Source organism: Mus caroli, chromosome 5 (assembly GCF_900094665.2).
Source record: "Mus caroli chromosome 5, CAROLI_EIJ_v1.1, whole genome shotgun sequence".
Lineage (NCBI taxonomy): Eukaryota > Metazoa > Chordata > Mammalia > Rodentia > Muridae > Mus > Mus caroli.
This window is the reverse complement of record NC_034574.1, coordinates 76,992,583-76,999,292: the sequence shown is the minus strand read 5'-3', so window position 1 is coordinate 76,999,292 and position 6,710 is coordinate 76,992,583. Positions and strand designations below refer to the sequence as shown.

Genomic DNA, 6,710 nt, shown 5'->3' with positions numbered 1-6,710 from the left:
CTTTGCATCAGCTCCTGCTTCTGTGTTCTTGTCCTGTGTGAGTTCATGTCTTAACTTCCTCTGATGATACACAGCAATGTGGAAGTGTAAGATGAATAAACTCTTTCTTCCCCAACTTGCCTCTTGGTCATGAATACAACCCTGACTAAGACACATATCTAGTTTTGCAATGCTTCATTTGTCTCATAATGATCTCCCTTCCATACGAGAGGCACAGTAGAGAATGTCTCCTGACATCCCGGCTGGTGCTGGTTGTTTTCCCTGACTTGTGCAGATTCTAAAAAGATCTGGCAAATTCTGTTGCATCATGCCACCACTGCTGATTTGTGTTTGGTAGAGCTGAACTGGATTGCTGATACCCTGATGAACAGAGATTGGAATTTTCCCAAGGAACTACTTCTATATAGGTCCACATACTCCTGTTCTTTTACCATCGTTTCTTCCCTACCTTTGGATGGTGGGCTAGGAGTAGAATAAGGATTTTGAGTCCTTTATTAAAAGTAGGTTCTAAAAATCTAAGTCTACAACTAACTGTTTATAATCTAGTATTCCACAGCATGCATTTACTATGTCATTTGGCTGTTTTCGTAAAGATAAAAATCTGACTTCCTTCTGATATTTTCTTGAAGCATCATCATAATGCCCACTATATAAGTTTGGAGCCCAACTGATGCAATGAATTACTGGAGCTTTGGAATCTTTAAAATTGTTTTTTTTAAGTGGAAGTCTTAGTAGAACTGCAAGCTTTCCATGGACTTGCTAATGGCTGCAGGTGTTCTTTGTTTCTTTTTTCAAGTAAGTGGAGGGGTAGAATCTGGGCTTTTAACTGTATGTTACATCTGACTTAAATGGCAGGTGTCCTTTCCTTCACTGTACAGAAGCACAGATTTCTTGTCTCAAAACATATTTAGGCATGAATATTACATAAGGGACCACAATGTCACCTTCATTTTAAACTCTATTTTATTTCATAATTTAGTACTTCATGCTTCTCACTTCTGCAAAATTAGCTTTTCCTCTTTGATTGGCTTAATTAGCATTACTTCATGTGTTGGCCTCAATCTATGAAACAGCACACCTGAGTTTGTCATTTTCCTAAGAATTTTCCAAGTTTCCTTTTCAAAATTAAATATTTACATTGTTGGCAGTTGAGAATTTTAACTAATAAGAACATATGGTGCTGTCAGTAGGACAATACCATGTTATTTACAATAAAATCAATTATCTCTCACAATTAATCATCTATCCCTTCAAGCAGAATGTGCAGTGAATGATGTTGAATACATTGTGACATGTGTATCCTGGAGATGTGAACTGAACTAGAGGGATGGCAGAGGGCAAAGCCATTTACAATATAAAACACCCACAGTGCAGGGGCCATGCTAATCTTCTCTGTATCGTTCCAATTTTAGTAAATGTGCTGCTGAGTGGGAATGGGTGGGTAGGGGAGTGGGGGGGAGGGTATGGGGGACTTTTGGGATAGCATTGGAAATGTAATTGAGGAAAATACGTAATAAAAAATATATTTAAAAAAATAAAACACCCACAGCAAGAAACTTTCACAAACTCACTTTTTTCTTGGCCAATTATATATGGAATAAATCAAAGCACGTGTTATATTGTTACATTGAAGAAAATGGCCATAAGAAAAATGACCTTAATAAGAACTTAACAAAGCCCTCCTCCAGTTCTTCCTTCTGTTTCTTGTTTTTGTTACTCCAAACCAAAATTAGAATGGGAAATATTTCAAAGAAAAAGTCTGCACTGTGTGCAGCATAGCATCCTACCTTCATTGTTGGCCTTTGGATATGTTAAGAAAAGAACAAAATGGACAGGTGGGTGTGTAGGGAGGACTGAGAATGCAAGCAAGTATAATTATTTCTTGTATGTTTTTTCAGAACTTTTTCAAAAACTTAAATGAGGATTATTTGTAATAACTTCATGTTTCCAGTCATTGCTAATAAAAAAAAAAACAAATTATGAGGAACTTAAGAAAACTCAATAAAATTAATGAGATTATTTAAGTTTTAGTATTGGATCTTGAATTGTTGAGGGTAAAGAAAGAAAATTACAGGCGACCTTCATGTGGAAATTAATGTTTTTGTTTGTTACAAAATATAATTTATATTTTTACTATGATTCACAGAAGTATTTTTACTGAACTTATACCATTTGTACTTATAGATTGTGTGTGTGTGTATGTGTGTGTGTGTGTGTGTGTGTGTGTATCTACATATCTCATCCAAGAATTTAAAATAGAGCAAGGAACTACATGGGAATGATTGGAGGCAGGAAAGAGAAGGTGAAAATAATGTAATAGTAATTTTAAAATGGAAGAAATAGAAAAATATGAGAGATTCCCAATTAATAGCTTAATCATATTCCTGAAGGCTTTGGAAAAGTAAAGTCCACTAACACCACAAAGCAGGAAGCAAAAAGAGATTATCAAAATATTGATTAGTTTTTAAATGTGCTAAATATTTTGGAAATCAATCTCCTATGAAATATCAAGTTCAGAAACAGTTTCTTACATTATGTTAATTGTGTCTTTGTTAATTATTTCTTTTACTGATGTGAGGCATTTTGATGTTATTTGTTTTTGTTTTTTGTTTTGTGTGGAGGAGTTTAATGAATCCCGTCCTACCTGATTTTATTTAATCATAAAGATTTCTGAAGAATTGAAACCCATGAGGTTCTTTGGAAATGTAGGGTAGCATATGTTCTCTTGGGCCAAATGTGCTCTACATTTTTCCCAAGCAGAACTTAAGCCTTAGAGACTTCTAGGCAAAGCAAGGTAGTAAAGGACAATGAACAATAGCATTGCAAGGAGAGTCTTAGAATGTAGCTAATTCTAATATGAGAGTAGGGAATACTAGGTCTAGTCTTACATAAGACTTCTACTATCAAAAAATTTGTTCAGTGCCAAATGGTCAGGCCTGAGAACATGCATTGTGTGCATAAGTATGCATGCAATCACAATTTAACAATGACATCAGGAAATTCACAGGCAAATGGGGAGAACTAGAAAATGTCAACCTGAGTGAGATAACACAGTCACAAAAGCACACAAATGGTATGCTCTCACTGATAAGTGCATATTAGAAAAAAACCCTCGGAATACCCAAGATACAAATCACAGACTTTATGAAGCTCAAAAAGAAGAAAGACGAAAGTCTGGATGCTTCAGCCTTACTTAGAAGGGGAAACAAAGTAATCATGGGAGGTAAAGGGAGGTGGCCATATGGTAGGGTGAGAGGAGTGGGAGGATAAAAGGGGCAGCAGGTTCAGGTGTTGGAGGAGACAGGGAGAAGTACAGAGTGTCAGGAAATTGAAAGAAGGTGTATAGAAGTGGGAGATGGGGAACTGGGACTAGCCACTAGAGACTCTCAGATGCTACAAAATCAAGAAGTTCCCAGGACCCAAAGACCCATTAGCTGAAATACACAACATAGGGGAGATAGAATCTCTAGAGACCATATCCAGTGGATAGGCACAGCCCCCAGTTGAGGAATGTAGCCAACCACCCATCTCAAAAGTTTTAACCCAGAATTATTCCTGTTTAAAGAAAATACAAGGACTAAGAGTGGAGCAAAAATCATCCAGAGACTGGTCCACCTAGAGATCCATGCCATTTGCAGACACCAAACCGAGACACTATTGCTGATGCCAAGAAGTGCTTGCTGACAGGAGCCTGATTTAGCTGTCCCTGAGAAGCTCTGCCAGAACCTGACCAATACAGATGCGGACGCTTGCAGCCAATCATTGAACTGATCATGGGACCCCAAGGGAAGAGTTAGGGAAAGGACTGAAGGAGCAGAAGGGGAAACAACCTTCTAGGAAGAACAACAATATTGACCAACCAGACCCCCGCCCCCGCCAGAGCTCACAGGGACTAAATAACCAACAAAAGATTACACATGGATGGAAGGACCCACAGATGAATCAGAGGACTGTCTTATCTGGTATCAATGGGAAGGGAAGCCTAAGGAAGCTAGATGCCCCAGCAGAGGGGATGCTAGGTCAGTGAGGTGGGGGTGGATGGGTGGGTGGTGGAGCACCCTCTTATAGGCAGGGGGAGGGGAGATGGGATGAGGGTTTGTAGAGGGGAAACCAGGAAAGGGGACAACATTTGAAATGTGAACAAAATAACCAATAAAAAAATTAGTTAAAAATAAAAGAGGTCATTTATTTGAAAGACAGTAGGGAGGGGTATGTGGGAGTGTTTGAAAGTAGGAAAGGAAAGGAATAAATGTAATTATATTATAATCTAAAATTAAATTAATCAATTAATTTCTTAGGATGAAACAAGTCACAGGATTCATTAGAACCTTCACAAATCATCTTATTTGAATACATAGAATATAATTCTTTCGAATCACTTTAACAATAGACAGTCTACAAGTCAGAAACTATTTGCAATTTAAGCAATAGAGGGGTGGGCATCAGGGTTTGGTTTTAAATAGTTAATACTAACTACAAAGATATAAGAATTCCTTTTACAGTAGAGAGAAATTATTTTTTAAAAAAAATATTAGATATTTTCTTCATTTACATTTCAAATGCTATCCCAAAAGTCCCCTATACCCTCCCCCCGCCCTGCTCCCTTTCCCACCCACTCCCACTTCTTGGCCCTGGTGTTCCCCTGTACTGGAAAGTTTGCTAGACCAAGGGGCCTCCCTTCACAATGATGGCCGACTAGGACATCTTCTGCCACATATTCAGCTAGAGACATGAGCTCTGGGGGTGTGTGGTGCTTGCTGACATTGGGGAGTGATTTGAAACTTACCCATAGTGTAACTCAGAGGAGTGCTGTTGTACAGTATTGGAGAAATGGTGCAGAGTAGAAAGTTCTTGAGCTATTTGACCTTTATAAAGGCTTGCCATAAAAGCCACCCACGGTCTAATAATCCTCTCCCTGTTTTTAGCTTGGAATATTATCATGTGCTTGTTCAAGCAAGTGATCTTGACATTGGTATTTATTCTCTGCCATATGTGACACGGCTGAGAACAAGCCAATGTAAACACTATACAGTCATATCCTTAAAACAAAATACATACAACTTTTCTCCTTATAACTTAGCAATTTTAATCAGGTCATTGTATATTATGAAACTGACTGAGACACAGATTGGATCTATAATAACCTACAACCTTAATAATTATAAGAGACTGGTTAGAAAATGAATTTAGAAATCCTATTCTTATGGCTCCATTAAAAATATTATTTTCAATATCAAAATCAGTTAGAAATATACATGTATTTGTATGTGCATATATATTAAATTAATATTTTAGTTTCTAATGTCTTCCTTTTGAGATGTTCTAGTCATGACTTGTCCTCAAGTTTTTTTCTCCTTCCTCTTAGAAAATTTAATATAAAATCTTTTTCACAAAGACAGATTAAAACATTGCTATATCTGTATTTGTAGTAAATCTAGATGAAGCAATATTTCGACTACTCAAAATTTGGTCATCTGTTTTGAAGAGTAGGAGTGTCATACAAAGAATGTGTCCATTGTTTCTTAATTAAGATTAAATAGATGTTATAAGTATGTATTTTTTTCTCTTATGGTTCAGATGTACTACATGAGTCATAAGCAAACACCCTAACTGAGGATCTCCCATGTGTTTGCACGGATACCTTTGATACTTCAAGTGAAAAAGTTTGATGAAGTTCTATGGACACTCTGTGCCTGGGGCTGAACTGTTAGTGGATGAACATATTGTTCTCATCTTGAATTGGGTCTATAATTCAACTGATGTGACATTGGAAAATATAAACTTAATTTGGGACAGAGGAGGAAATCAACCTTATTGTTGATGCCCAGGGGGTTAACGATTTAACATTTTCACTTCGGTTCACTTATTTTGATCTTAAATTGTAAGACTCAATTACTTCAGATAAATCCCATCTAGTTTCATTGCATAATTGGTTTTTTGTAGAGTCCATTATCCTAATAATTATACTCTGATTGGCATAAAAATGAAATATTCTGATAAGAAACATCAGGGAAAAATAACAGTAATTAATAGTAATTAAATTCAATGCAGCCCATTTTAGAGAAGAGAGGTTGGAGGTGATTTGTAAAGTTCATATAGAACTTAAGCAGGAAACCAACAAAAATTTGATTTTTTTTCATTTATTCACAGTTGCTAAAATATATTAAAATTCAAACAAGAGAATTCTTCCATACCAAAATCAAATCAGTGTGAATCAAGAATTACATATATATGTTAGATTATGTGCTTCTATTTACCCATTTAATTCAAGCCTGCCTATTTCAGGCATTATATAGAATTTCAATGTACGAAATAAAGAGCATATTTTGAGCATAAATTGTATGAGAAATTTAAGTTGTAAGATGAAGTCACCGAAAGAGGGTCTAGCCAGGAGCAAAGGTTCTGTGTTGTTGGTGTCTGTGGGCATGTGTATTAGCTTTCCCATCTACTCAGCCTCCTGGCAGAAAGTTAATGATAAAGGAATTGTCTTTAATTTTGGTTATTACTTTTCCCTGAATTCCAAGAAAAAGGGAATTGGTTACCTGAGACATTCTAGAGGTAAAATGGATGCTCATAGCCAAATCCATCTTTGGTTAGTATGCTTTACCTGCCTAACTGGGCATTAGGCAACCAGCTGCACCATGCTATGTTCTTCTGTCATTTAAATGGGGTAGGTTTGCCACAAGTGAGGAGTGGCACTTTTTTTCTAG

General features: G+C 36.6%; 1 non-coding gene across 1 annotated transcript; it reads right to left on the bottom strand.

Moving 5' to 3' along the window:
• Positions 1-1,328: 1,328 nt before the first annotated feature.
• On the bottom strand, positions 1,329-1,435 carry LOC115031158. Its single transcript, XR_003836781.1, has one exon. It is a non-coding gene; the product is annotated as a U6 spliceosomal RNA (small nuclear RNA).
• Positions 1,436-6,710: the final 5,275 nt, after the last annotated feature.